The sequence below is a fragment of the Rhipicephalus microplus genome, chromosome 5, assembly GCF_043290135.1.
Source record: "Rhipicephalus microplus isolate Deutch F79 chromosome 5, USDA_Rmic, whole genome shotgun sequence".
Lineage (NCBI taxonomy): Eukaryota > Metazoa > Arthropoda > Arachnida > Ixodida > Ixodidae > Rhipicephalus > Rhipicephalus microplus.
Genome location: NC_134704.1, coordinates 121862821 through 121883224, shown reverse-complemented (window position 1 = coordinate 121883224; position 20404 = coordinate 121862821).

Here is a 20404-nt window from a genome sequence, read left to right as displayed (position 1 = left end):
TCACCAGCATCGGTACCAGGAAAGAACACAAACCGATCCAGCCGCTGCCAACCAGTTGATATGCCCGGGGAGGGGTTGAGGCTGCCACCCAGGATCCGGGGAAGGACGACTCTTACGACGCGTCTCACGAACAAGTAGAAGATGCGTTTAATTTACATACGTGCAAGAGAAGTACACTGCAGCGAGAGCGTACTGACGCGCCTTTCTATCACAAGGGCCCAGAGCGCACTCAAGACGAGCGGGCCAGCGAAGTCCAGAGAGAGAGCCCCGACCGCACACGCGACGCGCTTTTTATACCCCTCGTCCGTGCACGTGCATCTTCTCAGACGCAGGCTCTGTGTCCCAGCGACGCTGATGTGCGTTTCCTGCGGCGCACACAGACGCCTACCGCGTTCCTGCAGGACGTGGACAGCGTTTGACCGTTACGCCGATGAGCGTCCCTTGCAAGCCACCTCCTTGCTGTGCCGGTCATAACAATATCCACGGAGTGAATGATGACGAGTGGGGCGAAGCGTCCATCAGCCCATCCATGCTTCCGTCCGACCGCGCGACAATTCATGCGTCCATCCATGCCCCCGTCCGTCTGTCCATGCGTCCATCCATGAATCCGTCCATCCGTTTGTTCGTCCGCGCGTCCATCTAGTGAACACTTTAAATACCACCATCTCGCATCTCGCATCCCCTGTGGCACATACCCACTCCACGTGTCCGTCCATCTATTCTCCGTCAGTCCATACGTCCGACCGTGCGTCCATCTAGTGAACACTCCAAGTACCGCCATCTCGCATTACCTGTATCACATACCCGCTCTACAGCGGGTATGCGCCCCTAGAGGCTACCTACTACAACTACATACGTCAGAGGATGCACAGACCCACGCATTAAGGAGATTCGCCCCTAAAAACCTAGTACCGAGGTTACAGTGGTGCTCGAATGCAGGTCCAGCGCGTGTCAGCCCAGTATTCTACCACGGAGCCACGCCGGTGCTTGGGACTTGTTCGCAAACTTGCCTTAGGCAGGCTTGATGTCGAGAAAGTATTAGCGTTATTATGAGCAATGAAGCGTTTTGAAACAGCAAAATAACAGCCAGGCGTCACACAATGCTAATAGCGTAAGAAATGGGTCGTTCAATGCTCCATCCCACAACAAAAGCTTGTTCTTGATCACTTATTAACGGAGGCGCATACCCACTTCAGGCATGGTTCTTAATCGTCGAATGATGAATCGAAGAATGAATCGAAGAATGATGAAGGATAGCATAGCGAATTCCGTAGTAGGTACCCAGCAAAAGTGCTTGCAGCCATTGATTGTTTAGAGAAGGCTCTGAAAGGCCATTCTTCTAGCTTTCGCTGGGACTGTGCTGCGCCTACCACGCAGGCCTGGCGTTTTTTTTCACCACTTTTCATACTTGAGACGCTAAGGGTGGAACACCAGTGTATTTTGATGGTATCAACATAAATATCTTGGTACTCAGTTTTTGTCAGTTCTGTTACCCTATGCAAGCCAGCGGTGTACTATTCATACCATTTTTTGCCAATTAGCATGTAGGCAGTCTTATTCGATAAGAGAATTGATTTCTTTGTTTTCTTTATTGCTAAAAACGAAGATTTATTAACACAGAAAAGCTGAAAGATTGACCTTAATTATTGGGCTGTTCAGCTTCTCAGCGGTCAAAACAGAATGGATCAGAAAGAAAGAGAGAAGGAACTGTTTATAAAGTTCGGTGGAGAGACAGAAGAGCAACAACGTTGATTTCTTCATAATAAACGCCGAAGCTACTGAGTAGGTCGACGAGGGGTTCGGAATGACTAGCCTTCGAGCCCTCTCACGGGCCCTCTGGACATCCTGTAGCTCAAGCCTTTGCTCATGAGAAGCTCGAAACACCGTACTTGATTACAGATGAGATCGAAATAGTAACACCCCTTAAGCAAGGGGTTTAAGTCGTGGTGGGACCGAGGGGAGTTAGCGCATCTGGGAACACATTGCACAAACATATAGGCGATGAGACGAAAACACGAATATGCAGGATCATTACAGGCTCTTATTCACTAGTCAGTCCCGTGCAACGATTCCTTGCAATTGATTGATTTATTTATGTTATTGAAGTAAATGTATTGGATGATTTAGGAATATTGCACTGATGGCGAGGATCAGCTGAAGGTTCAAACAGAACTTCTTGCGATAATTGTTAACCCAACTATTCCAACAAGTGGGTTGTGAGCGATCTTATCTCCATAACACGCAATGATAACACACAAGGACACGTGCTCAGTAAGCTCAGAAGGGTCCACTCCTGGTAATTCGGACTGAGATGCTCAAGTATCTTTTCCTTCTTTTACGCCCAACAGGACCTAGCGCTAGTATGGTCGATAAAGAGTAGAGCTTACGATGAGTTAACGCTACACGTAGACTCAATCTGAGGAACAAGCTTGACTTATTCCTTCTTCATGGTGCGGGTATTATTGCATGCATGCCTAGATTCACTTCGTGAACGTTGTTGTGATGATTATTGGGTAAATAACAAGTAGGTGGCGATATTTTCGTGCTAGTGTGTTAACAGATGGGCAGTAGTGTCAGGCCGGTGGAATAAGATTGACACTACCGCTTCAGCACATAGGGACCGAAACAACGGCATCAACGAAAGAACAAGTAGAAGAAGTAGAAGAAGTAGCAGTAGAGTAGGCCTCGCTATTGGATTACGGGCTCTTCAAAATGGTGAGCTCCTATGCTTCGTCGAATGTGAAGCAACTTGTAAGTGTGGGATAGAGTGTAAAACACGATAGAGGGGTGTTTCTGTTCTCTGTTGTAGAGGTAAGCGTATACGTGCAAGAATACACTATTCCAACCTCCTTGCACAGCTCGCGTCACGTGTCGACAGGCATTTACGAGCACAAAAAACAAAGTATGCTTCTTGATACGCTATTCATCACTGCTCCCGCGTTGAGATCAAGCGGCTACGTTCCAAAACCACGATATCATTATGAGGTGTGCCGCTGTGGGCGTAGCGAGATTTTTTTTTTTTTTTGCCACCGGGGTATATAGAAACTGTGCTTGAGCTGGAGCAAGGTAGGTCACGTATAGCGTAGAACAGACAACCGGTGGACAGTAAGCGTAACCAAATGGTTACCAAGGAATAGAAGACGCATTTGGGGAAGACAAGGAGTCAGTTGGAGTAACGAAACTCTGATGTTCGCAAGGGTAAAATAGAAACGGCTCGCACAGGATAGAATAGACTGCAGATCTTCGGGGCAAGCCATCATCCTGCAGTTGACCAACACAGCCTGAATATCATGATGACTGATGATGAAGTCTAAACACATTTCAACCCTATCTTTTATGCGGTCACCATAGCCGGAAATCAAGCGCCGTCATGCAACACCTTAGCCGCTTACCTATACTGTAGTATCGGCGGACCCGCCGCACGGAGCGCCAGCTGACACCAGGTACGGTGCAGCCGGTAGCCAAGCAAAAACTTTCTTTATCTACACTAGCATCATAAATATATTAGGGAGCCTACATGAGCGGCCGTTTTTAGGGTGGAGACATCTTAATAAGTGCCTTCAAGAAACTCAGCCAAAACCAGCGGGCAACGGGGCACGCTGTTGCCAGCTTCCACCAAATTCAGCATAGTTTTCTGTGCGCCGCCATTTTGGAGCCAGCCGCCGCTCCCTCCAACTACGCGAAGTACGGCGCAACAAAAAGGAGCCGACCGTGTAAGCGACCCAGTTCTCAAAGTGAGCGCACGAAGAAATTCGCAGCCCACACACAAACACTTGCGACATAATACTGAGGTTACGCTGACACGAACGCAAGCGTGGCAACACCTCAGACTAGCGAGCGCGTCTCCGTACGAACGCGCGGACGCGTCCCGTTTGTGGGCTTCCTACTCGCAATGCGTGGACGCAGCAACGACAACTTCGGTTATCTACTCATTCGCGAACACCGCGAAACACATATACGTGTGCCGCAGGAAAAAACAGTGAACGAAATACGCAGTACTCACAGAGCAAATACGAGACGCACTGGTGGGCTCCCAGCCGTCTCGCTTCATTTGAGCCAGCCATAGTTGTCGTCGGCCAGGGCTCGCTGGGAAGCGGAACATTCGCACCCCCTTTCTGTTGTGGTTAGTGCAGAGCGGTACGCAGCATCCAGGCATTCTAAGGCTTCACCGGCAGCGTTTAACACGCTACCGCAATGTTCGACGCCGTATTATTGAGAACTAAACGCAACCGGGCGTAGACGCAGTGCGGGCACCAAGATGGGGCGACAGCGCGGCGTTGCTGGCTGGCAACATTGTGTTGTGGCGGGCGGCGGTGCGTTGGCGGCATGTAGTGGGTCAAAGGCTGACATCACCCTAAAAACGGCCGCTCATGTAGGCTCCCTAAAATATATATATGTACAACGCCCCCTAGGGGCAGCCAACCGTTTCCAAAACCGGAACCAAAACCTCAATACCACACCTATCACAGCTGTCGGCTCCCTCATATCCCTCTTGTGACATTGTTGAATTCCTGACAGTGGCACGTTCAGCACTGCTGCTTTTACTTTGCTAAATAATCAGTAAGAAATGAATCAAATGAAAGAAAGACAGCTTGGTACACCCTCTAATGAAATAAAGACGGCTTGCTACACCCTCTAACATTAGCAGGCGAGAGCTTGCTGCGCGCTTGCCAACCCATTGGCTTAAGAAATAAGGGACCAGACTTCATGCAGGAGCCGTATGGTGAGGGACACGCAGTTACTATTTCAATATTCTTGGTTGATATTTTACAATTCAACCCCATGTCACTGAAGCTTTCAACGCATCGCATTGCTTAGCAGTGCCTCTGGGATCACTTCCATTCGACCAACATATGATGTAATTCGAGGACGCTATCCCGCGTCGTCACGATAACGTCATGAATTTAGGCGAGTTGTGGCTTCATGAGACAGTTACGTGACGTCGCGATAAGACGTCATCGTTTGCACAGAGAAGGACAAGTTGGTGTTTGGACGGGAACTTCATAGACACTGCGAATTTTGCAAGGTACCGCGAAGTCTCGCACAAGCGTCTCTCGTGGGAGCACCAACGTAGCCACTTGAAGCTGTAGCCTAAAAAGAACGCCCCACGCTATCTATGGCTATACAGCAACGAAGAACGCGCACCCGGCTTGGCGAGTTGGCTTGCGTACCCTAATGTGCCGCATTTACAAAGGTGCCTTACGCTTATGCTGTTCAGTGACTGGTCGGATGAGGAAAAGGAAATCTTAGGAGAACTACTGTATTTAGCATGTCGAACAAGTCTCGGTAGGACAGCTTTCATTAGCGTGCACGAAAAAGAGGCCTAAATTACAATTGATATCATAAAGTAATACCTGACAAAAAATTGGCGATACAGAAAAGGACACGAACTTGTTTCGCTACTGAACCTTTCAATGGAAGGACTCAAGTGAAATTAACAATTTTTCACGTTGTAGACGTGTGTGCAAAGAAGTAATAACCCTCCTACCCTCAAGCCTCTTCCGCCTCTCCTCTGAAAATTATCAAAGGATCTTGCGAAATGTGTTCCACACGTTTACACCGTCAGAAATAGCTCTTCCTCAAGTGTTTCGTGTTGAAGGTCCGCAGATACTTACTACATCGTTCGTCGACCTATGATTATTACGTTAACATATACATTAGGTTACATTAACGTATGCATTAACATCTATTCTAAACGAGCACATTGTGACACACCGTGTCTGTTCAAAATAGCTGTGACTACAGCTCGTGACCTGCCGCAGATAAGCTAAATCACTACTCAGCCTGGCGTGTTTTCTTGCAGAGCAGCGCCGACATCTCGTCGTGCAGCACCGGCGATGACACGCTCAGTAACGCTGAGCGTGAGCGCTGGATCTTAGCCACAGTCATTGCCTTCTCCATCATCACCACCATCACGGTGCTCGCCTTTGTGCTGCAAAGACTGCTGACAACCGTTGCGACGGAACGACCCGCCGCGCTCGCTGAGCACAACGAAGCCACCGAGCTATTGCTCAACGCCGTACGGTGCAACTCGTCTCTGTGCCGACGCTACTCGTCCCTCATCGCTTCGTGCGTCGGAAATGGTCGTGTGAATCCACCATGCGTCGGCTTTTCACGATACGTTTGCGGCCCTCTGTTTTGTCATGGTCGCGAGGTCGCCTCTCTCGTGCGCAGTTACCTCAGGTCGCTGGCCGCAGATGCACTGAACGTCTGGCGGCACCAAGGTGGTGACCAGTGGACGGCAGTAGACCGCGCTGCCTCCCTATACGCGGCATGTCGTCGTGTACAGAGCACCACCACACAAATTATTCAGCAGGACGACGACATTTACGACGACGAGAACATGGCCCAGACAGCTACAGTTCTCTACCCGAACGAGAGGGTGGGTCAGCTGGCGGCAAGACTGGCAGCCCGGTACCAGGACGGAGGGATATTCTGGATTGACGCTGTGCCTTTGCGTGGTGGACAGTTCAAGAGACGCCTACTACTTGACATCAACAAACAGTTCCTGAGGTTCGCCGAGCAGAGTGACTCGATACCTTGGCGCCACAGGCGTCGGACAATGATGGATGGAGCTTCCTCGACTACTGAAGAGCCCATTGAGGGTCTCGTCGAGGAAGTCAGCCGAGGCATCCGCGAGGTGCTGGCAATATGGAAAGAGGCGGGAAATCTTCTGGTCCACAATCCATTCTCGGTGTCTCTTCGCAGCCTGGACGAGTACGGTCTCGACTCGAATGTCCTAGTGCACGGGCTCAACGCGGAATCCAGCGACGTCGGTGACCGGTACTCTGGTGACGATGAGATCGAAGTCATCAACCAAGTCCTTCTACCGTTCCTCAGAAAAGTTCTGCTCCACGCAAACATTAACATGGCACCATACCTGGCCTGGGAGTTTGCCCGGCACAAGCGCGAATGCTTTGCTCCATATAGAGCACGAAATTCGGACAGCGTGCAGGAGGACAGCTGCTTCGAGTGCATCGAGCGAGTGGCCGGTCTGGCGGCGCATGCTCCTTTCCTTCGCGCCAGCGCCGACGTCCAGTCACGAGCAAAGGTGACTCTGTTTGTGGACCGACACATTAAGGGCGCCCTGTTGAGCCACATACTCGATGCGCAATGGCTATCAAACAAGCAGCAAGAGCTGATGGTGCAACGGTTGTACTGGTCTCGCGTCGTGCGCGGAGTTCCGGCTTGCGAAGACGGCCTCGCCAAACTCAACTCGTACTACGCCGACCTGCCGCCTACTACGGGTCACTTCTGGAACGACATAAGTGCGGCGGCCAGAGCTGCCTGGCAGCGCATCCTCAGGCGGCCGGCGTTGTCGGCGATGCCGTTCCCGCTTCTCTCAGTGGAGCCAAACGTCCTTTCTGTCAACGACACAGTGTACGTCCCGGCCGTCTACCTGGTGCCGCCGCTCTTCAACTATGGCGATGCGGATTCAGGAAAGTACGGCTTCTTGGGTTTTGCACTCGCGCGAGCCCTGGTGCATCAGCTGGGCCTGACGGGTCTCGTCAAGCCACCCGAACCGGAAGCCTCCGAGATGTCGAGCCACATGACGACCCTAACCCGCTGCCTCCGCTTGAACCGTGGCTCGGAGAGGTACCCGAATCAGCTTGCTGACCTGATGGCTTCGGGGCCCGTACTGAAGGCGTTCGAAAGCGTTACCAGAGGGGACTCTGAGACCCGAAAGATGTTTGTAGGCGCGTGTCTGCTAACGTGCTCCGGAAACGATCCGCTGCGCTGCGACTTGGCGGCATCGCAGACGACAAACTTCGCCAAATCTTTCTATTGCCTGAACATGTCGGCCATGGCACCTGCTACCAGGTGTACAGTGTGGTGAAATTTGTCATGCACAATTCGGTGGCGGCCACGTCATGATTATAAGTCAGATACTATAGAACGTTGTTCTAATATTTGAATTGTAGTGTTTTGAACTAAGTTTTCACCATGTGATGCGAGTTACATGCGTATATGTGCGTATCTCTTTAGATTTTGAGACGTTTTTATAATACCATAGTACTATAATCGATAGCTTCGTACTGTGTCAATCTGCGCCAAAGATTCCAGCCGTTTTGAAGACCGTTTAAAGTGTACAAAAGAAATTACTATTTCCTGCATTGAAAACAGTGAGTTGCTACAATATTTCATAGTAAAAAAGTTGGTCGTGTGAGATTCTTCGCAATTCGAGATATAGTTAGAATGTTCTTTGCCAGAAAAAAACGTTCGGCCTCAATTGTTCTCTCAATGTAAAATTTGGTTTAGATACATTGCCACATTGCATAACGTTATAAACGAATCGCAAGGCGTAATTTTCCTCCATTAGTACCCTTGGGAAAAAATGATTTTTGGTAAAGGACCTCGGAAGAGTATCCTTCTTTAAGACGCGAGAAAGTGATTACAATTGGATATAGATGGCCCGTAACTGTTTTATGAAATTACCTTAGTATTCCATCCGGAAGTAGTGTTGTTGATGGTGTTAACTGATTCATGTAGAGCTATACCTCTGAGCAACGGGACCACTTGCACCTCAGCATCCTTATTCTGTCGTTGGCTAAATAAGGAACATGAAAGTGTTTGAACCTGTTTTGAAAGACATACTACGAATGTCATGCGATGAAGGGTGTATCATTGCATGGCAGAGGCGTAGAATGGCACTAAGTGTCATAACATGTTAACTGTGCAATGGGGCAATGTGTTAAAGGCGCACCAATTACAAAACTCTCAGACAAGATTATTTGTCATCAGTTGGGAAAGCATTGACAAAGTGATCAGCTGAGTAGGTTCACGGTTCACGTGCTACTTTACGAACGCACAGTGAACACTTCACTAATAATTTTCCCTTCGCACATGAAAGAAACATGGTTTATTGGGAGCTCAGCAACTTTACTTTCAGTACGCATTTCAGGATAGCTTGAAACAATCGATGTTTCGTGCATAGAAGTTCGTCTTTTTGCGGCATGTATGAGGCATCCACTGAGAACCTAAGCCTGGCTACTAATTGATAAGGCGATGCGCACAAGACCCGATTTTGCTATGGCGTTCTATCTACTTTCAGAGGCGAAGCTCAAGCGTATTGCAAATTTTTAACGTGATAGTGTTAAGGACCTCGTTCTCAGATATTGCAAGGTCAGCCCCGTTGTTGACGTCGGCATCATTCATTGTGAGTGAATTATCATCTTAACAATGACGAAAAATAGGCAAAGATACAATTACCTTAAATAAAAAAAATTCTGTGTTCAACCAGGCCTTCTGTGTGGCAAGCATACGACGGAGTCAGGAAGCTTCTCGAAACTGTTTTCGAAAAAAAAACACTATATGAATGCCAAAAGTCGCTCGGACATAATTGAGAACCAGAACCATCAATGGGATCAGCTGCGTAGGTTCGCGTCTTGGAAGCAGCCTTCTTAACACATGTAATATTGCGTAGCAGAAGTGGAAGATCATGCCAGGTGTCAAAAAATCGCAATTGAGCAACAAGTGGGTGTTGTAAAGACCCACCCATTACATAGCGCTCCGACATATTTAATCATCAGAAGCAGAACCATCAATGAGATCAGCTGCATAGGTTCACGTGTTGCCCTACGTACGTGTAATGGATCGTTCGGCTATTCCTAAATAAATAGGTATAACGTGACGGGCTCTTAACCAGTGTGCTTGCACCATGCCTTCCAACATACTTGGAAATGATTTATGTTACGCGCGCAGTCGTTCTTGTGACACGGTTGAGGCACGCACTGAGAATCGAAAGAGCTTAGCAGTTTAGAAGCCGTTGCGCATGAGGCCCAATAGCGATATGGCGACCCACTCTTTATGGCGGAACTCGGACATTCTCCTACGTTCGTTGGTGTAAGTTCAGTTCTGATATAATTGATAGATTGCTATGTCAGGTATCACGTCTTAAAAGCGCCATATGAATATGAGAGACGCTGCAGTAGAGGGCTCGAGAAATTTTGACCACCTCGGGCGCTCAAATCAACGTGCACCCAAATCAGCTTGGATATAGCGAAGCACCAGTGATACGCACTCTGTTTAAGCTCTGAGTTGATTATGGATTACGTTTACCCTTCTTTGTTTCAAATATGTGCATGTGTTCTGTCTGCGAAAATAAAAGCGTATTCACAAGAAAAACATTTATTTTTTCCGTAATATATAAATCTCGTTGTACACTTCACGCTAAAAATAGACACAAATTTAAAGTGACGAGTATGCGCGGGGTTGCGTGATATCAACACTCTCTGCGCGAAGAACGCAGTGTCGTTCTCGCTCGACTTCCGGTTGGAGCGTGGTGCAAGCTGAACGAGGAGCGCTTGCTGCATGTCTCTGCATGTACCACAAAGTACTTTCATAAAGCACGAACTACTTCCACGACCTGGGCGCACGCTAGGTCACCATAGCCGCTTCTGTGGGGTTCAACTTTGACAGCAACCTGAAAAATACAAGCAAAAAATAAACGCGCGATTTAGAAAATATGAAAAAGTTGTGTGGTAGCACTCGCAAACAACACGCTTAAACGTCAGCATAGTTCCATGTTATGGCGTTAGTATTTTGCCACGATAATCTAACTGCCGAGCACCATCTGTCAGTCGGCACTGCAATACCTCATCCATAACCCATGGATCACCTATATGAAGACCTGGTTGAGAGCTGAGAATGCCCACTGAACAAAAAAAAAGAAAAGAATGAGAAAAAAAAAAGATAGAAAGGGGGGTTATATTAGAGGAGAGAGCTTTTGAGACAAGTTACAAAAAAATGTCGGCAGATAACACGTAACTTGAGAATCGACATTACTGGAAGCATGTGGAGGGAAAGTGACAACATTGAATTTTTTTTATTGAGCGACACATCATCAAATGACGCTAAGTATTCGTATAAATGTTGCACGCACACACATAGTTGAAGAGTTGAAGATGTTTACATAACCACTTCTTTGCACTTGCACAACGATGCCAACGGGACCATGAGTATTAGCAACACCAGAAGCTATAAGCCGATTGAAGCGCTGGTGCTTGCTAGGGTGGCAGCCATTGACACTGCCTGACATATATCAATTTCAGCGCGTGGCACCTAACCACAATTGACATTATCTCGACGTGACAGCTGTATTATAAAAGTACATATGTAATGCCTATGAACTTGAATAGCCAGCACTCTAAATGGAACTGACGTTTCGCATACATTGGGGTCTATTTGAAAAGTAGTTCAGAGACCTGGCGTGGCTCTGTGGGAGAATGCTTGATTGACACACAGAATGCTTGGGTTCAATTCTTGCTGAGACCCAGAAATTTATTCTTTGCATTCGCCGAGTGAACGCTGCCGATGTCGGGTTTTTCTTAACGCTCACGCGTTAGAATTGCCCCTGTGCGTTTTGGTCTTTCCTGGGTAGTTACTAAAGTGAATGCCGATCACCTGTGGCACATATTGGCATTAAAGTGGCACATACTAGGCCACGGGTATGCACCACTGATTGATAGAAGTGTTTGACGATGTAAGCGACGGAATTGTGACGTTATTAATGTCTCAATCAGTGCGCCATATTCACCTAACTTGCTCACCCACCCATACTGATTTTCGTTCACACCAAGTTAAGGCAGTGATCACGAGAGGATTTAGACGTAAGCGGACGGACGGATGGACGGATGAATGAACGGATAGATAGATAGATAGATAGATAGATAGATAGATAGATAGATAGATAGATAGATAGATAGATAGATAGATAGATAGATAGATAGATAGATAGATAGATAGATAGATAGATAGATAGATAGATAGATAGATAGATAGATAGATAGATAGATAGGCGGCAATAGTGCTTGCAGTTCGCAAAGAAATTGTTCGCATTCACAGAAAGTTAATCCTATTCACCTCTTTATGACCATGAGCAAAAGTGGTGAAGTTAGGATCGGTTGAAGTAAGAGCTCTACTTTAGCTCTCTTTTGGAGCAGTCCAAACAAAGTACTTATTTTAACGTAGCAGTAAACTATGAGATATGTTACTTCAGCGATGTATTTAACCTGCGCTTCCTCTGTGCATGCACTTTATTCAAGGAAATATCATAAAGTCGCAACTGTACACAGCTCTGCCCAGCATTGTTTGTGTCGCGTATTCAAGTACCCAAGGTAGTGTTGAGGGACGGCTTTGAGCTCTCCCAAAGTAGAGTACTTATAGTACTCTAAATCATTAACCACTTTTTCAAAACACACTCGAGCCCTACACCGAGAACGTCCCTTTATTCCGACTGCTCGTGCCTAACTTTCTTTTTTCTTCGGTTCTCCTGCTTGTTCTCGCGCGGCCGCAATCATCCGCAATATACTCCCAAGGGGCCAAGACAATCACGAGGCAGTTGATTTGCACTGGCTTGCTTCCAGAATGCATAACTTTTGAACGGGTCGTACTATGGTGTGCCCTGATGCTAGTCGAAGGGTGCAGATGCTACATGAACATTACAAACAAGAAATCAACACTTACCTCAAAGTATCAATGGTATCCTACTATGAAACGTTTCACAGTACAAATATATCGGTGTCACATAATCAGTGACCTACGCTGTAATTCGCATGTGCAGAAAATTTCTATAAAAAGGCAATGATGAAATTGTTCTTCCTCAAACGATTGTTTGCTAGATCTACTTTTGAAACACCCGCACACTAAACACAACATCACTACGCTTGAATGGGTACAAAGGAAAGTTGTCCGCTTTATTTTCAAACTTTACAGGCGTAGTTATTCCCCAACAGAACTTCTTCGGCCGGCTGGCCTCGCTACTTTGTCTAACCGAGTGAAAGTGCACAGATAGAAATTCCTGTATTTGTCGTTACAAAATGGTTATAAGATTAATCCCAAGTCATTTTTTACATACAGCTCTGCCGGAGAAACGCGACACAAACACAGACTCACGTTACAAGAATTTCGTCTCTATGTATACTAACAATGTATTTTCCTTTCATTTTTTCCACGAGTCGTAAGAGACTCGAATGCCTTAGATGAATTTATTGTTACTCAGCCTACGCTAGAATTAGGGCCAAACCTCATAAGCGCGAAAATGCACGCGACAGCGACGAGCGACGCGACGTAGATTGTCATCGCGCGATCAGTAAGTAGCGCAGGCAAACCTCATGCACGCGACGGCTTCGGCGAGCGAATTCCACTGTTGCTGGCATGAGGCCGTCTACTCGCACCAAGAAAACCACGTAGCGAGCGGTGTGCAATTTAAAAAATAAGATATATTGTTGTGTAATGAAACGGAAAGTATTTATTATTGCCTTGCAGCACTTTATTATATGCACATGCGTAATAAACATTGCGTTATTTCTTGTTGCGCATACGTGACTCGGGCAGGGTGACGTGCACCTATGTAGTCTTTGTCTTTTCCGGTTTTTCGCTATTGGCTGCTTGAGCCCAGCACTTCCGGCCGATGAGCGACGGTTTCCAAATCTGGAGAACCGAGCGATCGCGCGAAAACGAGCACGCGACACGTCGCGCGAACGCCCTGTTTCGTCGCTCATAGCGTCGCTCGTCGCTGTCGCGTGCATTTTCGCGCTTTTGAGGTTTGTCCCTTATTCTCTGAACTCGCGGAGGAAGCTGTTTGACGTGGACAGATGTCCCTCTGTTTGTTGTTATATTATTATCATTTTGCTGTTGCTGTGGCATACTTGATGGAATTGCTTACTGTTAGTAAATTAAGAGTGTAAGTTTTTGTTTGTGCGTGTGAATATCTATTTCTCACAGAGCGCATAATTTGCTGTTCGCATTACCTCTGTACATTCATGTATGAATTAACTCCCACTCCTGTGAATCCCTCTGAAGGATTGACACTATTTGAAAGAATCAATGAATATACAAATAGATAAATAAATAAGTCTAGATTGCTAGTCCTCACAGCTTTGCACCCGTGCATTGAAAATATCGGGCAGTTGTTTACATACCTGCGCGTGCTGACTTGCCCTCGGCGTTCGCTCTTCTGGAACGCTGAGCGAGAACAACGCCGTGGTGCTGGTCTCGTCCACGTCCTTGGCGCCGGCCCTTGAACCTCACTGAAGGACCAGGAGTCGCTGCATTGGGACCATGCGCGTTGTTGTGGAGCCGCATGTCCAAGGAGCTGAGATATTATTGGTCGTCCGCTGCTCCGCAGGCTTCGGTTCCCTTTCGTCCATCAGATGGTAGACGCCCGAGCTCCATTGAGTGTGACTAGCTTGTGACTGAAAGGCGGGATGGAGACGCAGACATCGGCAACGCTCGCGAGTGCGAACGCGTAAATTCCAAAGGCGAACCTCATCCGCAGAGGCTACCTGTCCTCGGCGAGAAGCTTCCGCGACCAAAACTTGCGGTCTCCGACGGCAGCGACGCCGTCCGCGTCCGACTCGACGTCCTGACTTCGTAGCATGTGAGGCTCGAGCCTGTCGCGACGTTGACGATTTTGCCGAAAGTGCCGAAGTGGTCGACAACTCTGCCAGGGGCCCCGGTGGAAACTGGAGCCCGCCACCGACATGACACGTCACCGAATGAGGGTGCGAACTGGTCTTATGCACCTCGCCCGAAATCTTGATGCTGATGAGAATGGCCCTAAGTGAACGTAGCGCCGCCTCTACCACGCAACGGGGAGGGCGGCGCTACGTTCACTTGGAAGACAATGAAGCGTGGGCACGAGATGAGAACTCGCGCATGGTGGCCGCAACGAACGTTTGCTTAGGATGGACGCGATTTCTGTCTGTTGGAGTCATTAAACATTTGCTTGTTTCAACTCCATCGGCGAACACACCTTTATTCAGCAGATGTATACAAAGTTTTCTGGAATCGTAATAAACACTAAAAGTCCGTTCATGTAATCATTTCTTTTTAATATTATTATTGTTATTACTATTATTATTATTATTATTACTATTATTATTATTATTATTATTACTACTATTATTACTATTATTACTATTATTATTACTATTGTTCTTGTTCTTGTTCTTGTTCTTGTTGTTCTTGTTGTTGTTGTTCTTGTTCTTGTTGTTGTTGTTGTTGTTATTGTTGTTGTTGTTGTTGTTGTTGTTGTTGTTGTTGTTGTTGTTGTTGTTGTTGTTGTTGTTGTTGTTGTTGTTGTTGTTGTTGTTGTTGTACCATACAGTAGTAGCAGAAAGTAACCGCTACAGTTATCATCCCTAAAAAAATACCGATACATTTATATTATCATCTTAGCCCTGAAAGTAGACTTGTTTTTTTTTTCGTTTACAAATATACTCAAGTACAATATTGCAGCGACGTCTCCGATTTGAATAATGATTCACATGATTCAGCTAAATTTTGCAGCGGGGCCTTAGTCATACCAATTTAAGTGACTCCTCTGAACTCCAAGTTTATCTATACATAACGTGTTCACGTAATCTCACCTTTAAATTTATTTGCTAAAATGCTGCTTTTATTCACGCCTCTTGTCAGAGAACGAAGCTACGGCTCTCGCATAGTTTATTTCTTATGGAATTACGGGGTCGTACATTATCTGAGACAGTCGCCCGTTTTCCGAGAAAACACACACTAAACGCTACTGGTTATGCTGTCTTGGATATCACCCGGTGCCAACAGCTTTCCTATGCATGGCCTCCAGCGACGTGCGTCTGGTTTTTTTGTTTTTTTTTTTTTGGCTACTGCTAACGGGTGATGTCGGCAAGCTTGGGAAGGAATCATAAGAGCAACGCAGCCCTCTCTGTTCAGCGTACCATACCCATAGCACTGACCGAAAACAGCTGGACTTCAGCACCACGGCTTAAGCCTTGAAGAGGCCTTATACTCCGTTGCACACATCAAGTGCCGCACTGCGGAAGCGATCCGAGAAGTTCGGTCAAGGAAATTATAATTCCAAGCGTCTTGTGACTGTCTTGGACCACTGTAAACGCTCGCGCCAGCCTCTGAGTGACGCGTCACGACAGGCTGCTGATGAAGCATATAACGAGAAACTACTTAGCGAAAGTTGCCTTGTAGCCTCGACTGAAGGAAATGGTTTGTAACATAAAAGGTACATTATCATGGGCGAGTGTGCACAAGCGCTGTCGTGCAAGTCTGAGCTGTGAATCGTGCCACAACAGTTTGTGCAGCGGCATGCTGTTCATTGCATGTACCAATGATGACGTGGGTTGCATTTTATAGTCAGCATATATATATATATATATATATATATATATATATATATATATATATATATATATATATATATATATATACCACAAGAGCAAGATCATGACATACGTGTCAATTTTCATATTATGACTTGTCGCCTATGCTTGTCACACAGTCATGTTATGCCATACCAATTTTGGTACACATAGCACTGCCAGGAGAGCTAAATGACAAAGGCCGCTAAAAGTAAATGATACATTATTATGCTTAGAAAACGACGGAGCTCCTGTCTAAACGTCGGCACAATAAGCAGTTGGTAGTGAAAGCGTATCTACTTTCATACTTTTAGTTTCTCGGCAACCGAAGTTGTTCTTCTGCTATATAGATATATATATATATATATATATATATATATATATATATATATATATATATATATATATATATATATATATATATATATATATATATTTGTTTTGTGTGTTGGTAATCTCTGATATCAACATTGCCATGATCGAACGAAAATAAGGGTCAGCCTGATACTTTTGCTCCGTTTGGCTTGTTCTGTAATTGTTTACACTGAATGTTTTTTTTTACCTCAGGATATATGAAGAATAATGTGATAGATCTGCAGCCGTCTCTATAGGCACGCGCAGAGTTGCCCTTCAGGGGGGAAGGGAAGGGGTACCCCAGAGCACCCCCGCCCTTCCTTCCTTCCCCGCCTTGAGTGATTAGAGAAGCAGCCGTCCTGCGCCTCCCTCGTGTGAACGCCCATGGCTGTCTCCGGGTAACCAACTGCTCCCCCTAAGGCATTTGTTTGCGTTGAGGTTATACTATCATTCGGTATTGTGACAAAGAAACTTTCAGCACGAAGTTAGCGAGAATGCAAATGTACGCCGTAGCACATTTCACACAGGGTTGCCTAGAAAGTGCTGGATGTTCTGCTATACATAGGCAGTACTCTCGAAGAGCTCTCTTTCTGTTTCTCACTGATGTAATCATGTATTCTCGGAGAGATCATGTGATTAGGTGTAAGGCTAATTACATAATCAAATATTACACGTTCTTTGACAGTTTGATTTATACAAGACTCATTTATTCTAGTTAAGTTAATTGAAAAATAGAATAACAAATTACGATTCTTGCAATGACTTCTATTATTAGCACTTGCTCAGACACACCCATACACAAAATGAATACACGGAATGCATTCACTTCCAAGTGGCAGTCAGGTCGATGTCAAGATGTCTCAACTTGATACGACTGCCTAGACATCGCGAAATTCCGCATTTTTTGTACGTGTACGTGTAAACCACTACAATTGTGTAAGTACTGGCGTTTTACTTTGATGCACTAGTTCTTCATGGTGTAGCACTACGTGACGTGTTTCCTTTCCTGTTGTATCTTCATATTTGTTTCCTTTTTTGTATCACCCACCCCTGCCTAAGGCCTCATGTGTGAGGCTGGCAGCACTTCTGAAATAAATAACTGTCTCACGGTACACATTCAACAGATTGACTTACCAGTGGTTTTCAGAAACCTATGTATCTTCATTTTAAATGTACAACACAGTGTATCTAAGCGCGTACGCTTGCGTTATGGCATGCGGACATGCGTGTTGGCAACTGCATCCGGCTACACGGTGAAAGGTGTAAGTGCACGTTTCCTTCGGCGACGTAACGTAGGGCCCGCACCGGCGCCAGCTTATCGTAGCGCGCCATCTGCGTGGGATAAGTGAATCGGCGGCGCCCCCGAAAAAGTGCTTTCGCCCCCGAACACCAAAAGCAGCGTCAGAAGAGGACGGGACAGCGTCGTCTTCTGCCCCGTAGGCGACAGCCGAGACAAAGCGTTCGTGCGACCCGGGGGCGTCTGAAATCGCTAGGAGTATCCGCTGGCAAAAGTCTTGCTCCTAACGGCGTTTCTTCTCTCGGAACCGTCCCCCTCTTCACGCAGCTAGGAGTGCAAGAGACTACGTATATCTCTTTCTATCGTAAACTCATTAGGTTGTAGTGGACAGGTGCCAGATACGCCCTCGGGCTTATTCAAAGTGTCAGTTGGTTTTCTGTCTATTTCGTTGGTTACTGACAGTTCCTTCGCTGTCGATGAGCTGTTGCTGAAAAACCCACAACACACGTCCATATAAAAACAACAAAGAAAATAAGTAGCTGATCCCTTCATATAGGAATCGGTTTAACACGAAAATGAAACGTGTCTTTGCCGAGGTAGTTGAGAGTTTATCGGTCATTGTTTCCGCAAAAAAAACAAATTGCGGAGTCACGTTAGGAATGAGCAACAGCTCTAAACTTGCAGCGCACACCTCAATAAAAAAGCACGCAAGAAATTAGCATACACAGGACGAGTGCGGACTAACAACTGCCACAGCTCGACATTTAATACGTGCTGTTCAAGACGCGCGAAACGAGAGCACAAGTATACACAGGACAAGGACGAACGACTATCCCAGTTCTTCCTGCGTCGTGCGTCAGCAGAGCTCTTCTTTTGTAAAAGTGGTCGTGGCAGCATGCGAAGTTACCTTCGTCCTTTTCGGAATTACGAGTGTGATAATTGCGCGCAGCAGAGACCACGCTCCGTGGGGGCGGCGCGTCATAGAGGTGTCGACCTGTCGCGTCATCTCGCCACTGATAACGAAAACGCGCTAGTGTTTCGAAGCTCTGAGCACTGCGAAACGGTGTACGGTGTATATAAATGATTTGCCGTTAGCAATTCAGACAATGTGGCCCGCTGAGAATGGAGAGGTTGCTGGTTCAATTCTGCGTGGTAGATTCTTGAAGTTTTTCTTTTCTTTGCAATGTATTAGTATAGTTTTAACGTCACTTTCGTGATGGAGGTACGTGAAAGTAGTCCTGGTGGACACTTTCGTGTTGAAAAAAATATTCTGACAGTGTTGCTGTTCGCACATCTGATGCAACCTTTGAATTCGTTTCGGTATAGCCTTGACAAAAATAATAATAGCGGTGTATCAATTTGAGGTCAGATGACAGTTAAATTTTTGACGTGGAGAGTGTACCGCTGAACAACTCCAATCCGGCACAAGCACTGAAATAATGAAAAGTTATGACATTTTTATCAAAGTAAGAAAAAGCGCAACATTCATTTAATCACAAGTTTTTGGTGACATCTGCATACGTAGCACCATCTCTTGGTGACAGCAATGGCGTCCTGCCGTAACTAAATGGGAAGTTGGCGAAAATAAATCGTAGTTCATAAAGAAGCTTGTCACCAAGTGGAAAAAAAACAGGACTCCTGCTTCAACACAGAAAAGGTGCACTGCATTGTTATGTCGAAATTGCTGTATGTTATTGAAAGTCGTGTAGCTTCCTAGGACTGTTCAACACTACGATTAGAAACACACGGGGCCACATTCTGAAGATATAATTACTCAGGGAAGCCACGCGATTTGTTCTACTATACCAACATTTTACCGGAACGTTCCATTGGGCTTGCGTGAGCGATAAGTTATCTCTCTGGAGGAGGAGGAGCACTTAAAGGTAAATAGCCTATTGCAGTCACGCTACCACAACTTCCTCATTGACACTGCCTAGAACAACAGCTCTCAGATAATTCCCTTGTTACTTGAGGGGACGCAGTCAGGCATATCGGTAAATTTTGTGATTAGGACGCTATAACTGTTACAGTGCGGGTTGATGTCTTGAAGATAACAGCAAAAAAATACAAATGAAATTTTACAGTGCTATCAGAACGAGAAAAATTGACTAATGAATGCACCATGGTGCTAGTAAAAGATGTCTCAACCTAATTTTAAAGGTATTTTGCAGACAAATAATGAAACATATCTAACTACTACAGCAGTTTTTTTTTCGTCACATTCCTTTCTTTTTCATTCGAGGTTGACTGCCGTACTTACGATGGACTTTCTTCATACCATTATCACCTGATGAGCTACTGGTCGGAGCTTGTAGTGAAACAAGTTTTGTAATCGCTGCTTCCGTACGGGTAAATACGGTAGTCTTCACGCAACACGATTTAGCAAACTCGTACACCTTTACCAATGTGAGCATTCTTCACCATGATTATAGTTCCACATTAAACTTTTCGTGGTCTACCTTACATCCTCATGCCTGGTTACTATTTTATGGGGCAGCATAGCCAAGCCCTCGGAGCCCAAACTCACACGTTTAATTGCCTTAGTCTTTCGATATATTCGGTTTCTTGCAGAGCCCCCCCCCCACCCATCCGCCCACATTAAGCACCGAGTGGCGTTGTCCATAAATCCCAAAAATCAGATGACACAACATGCAAATGGAAAGTGTCAAACGTTTTATATAAT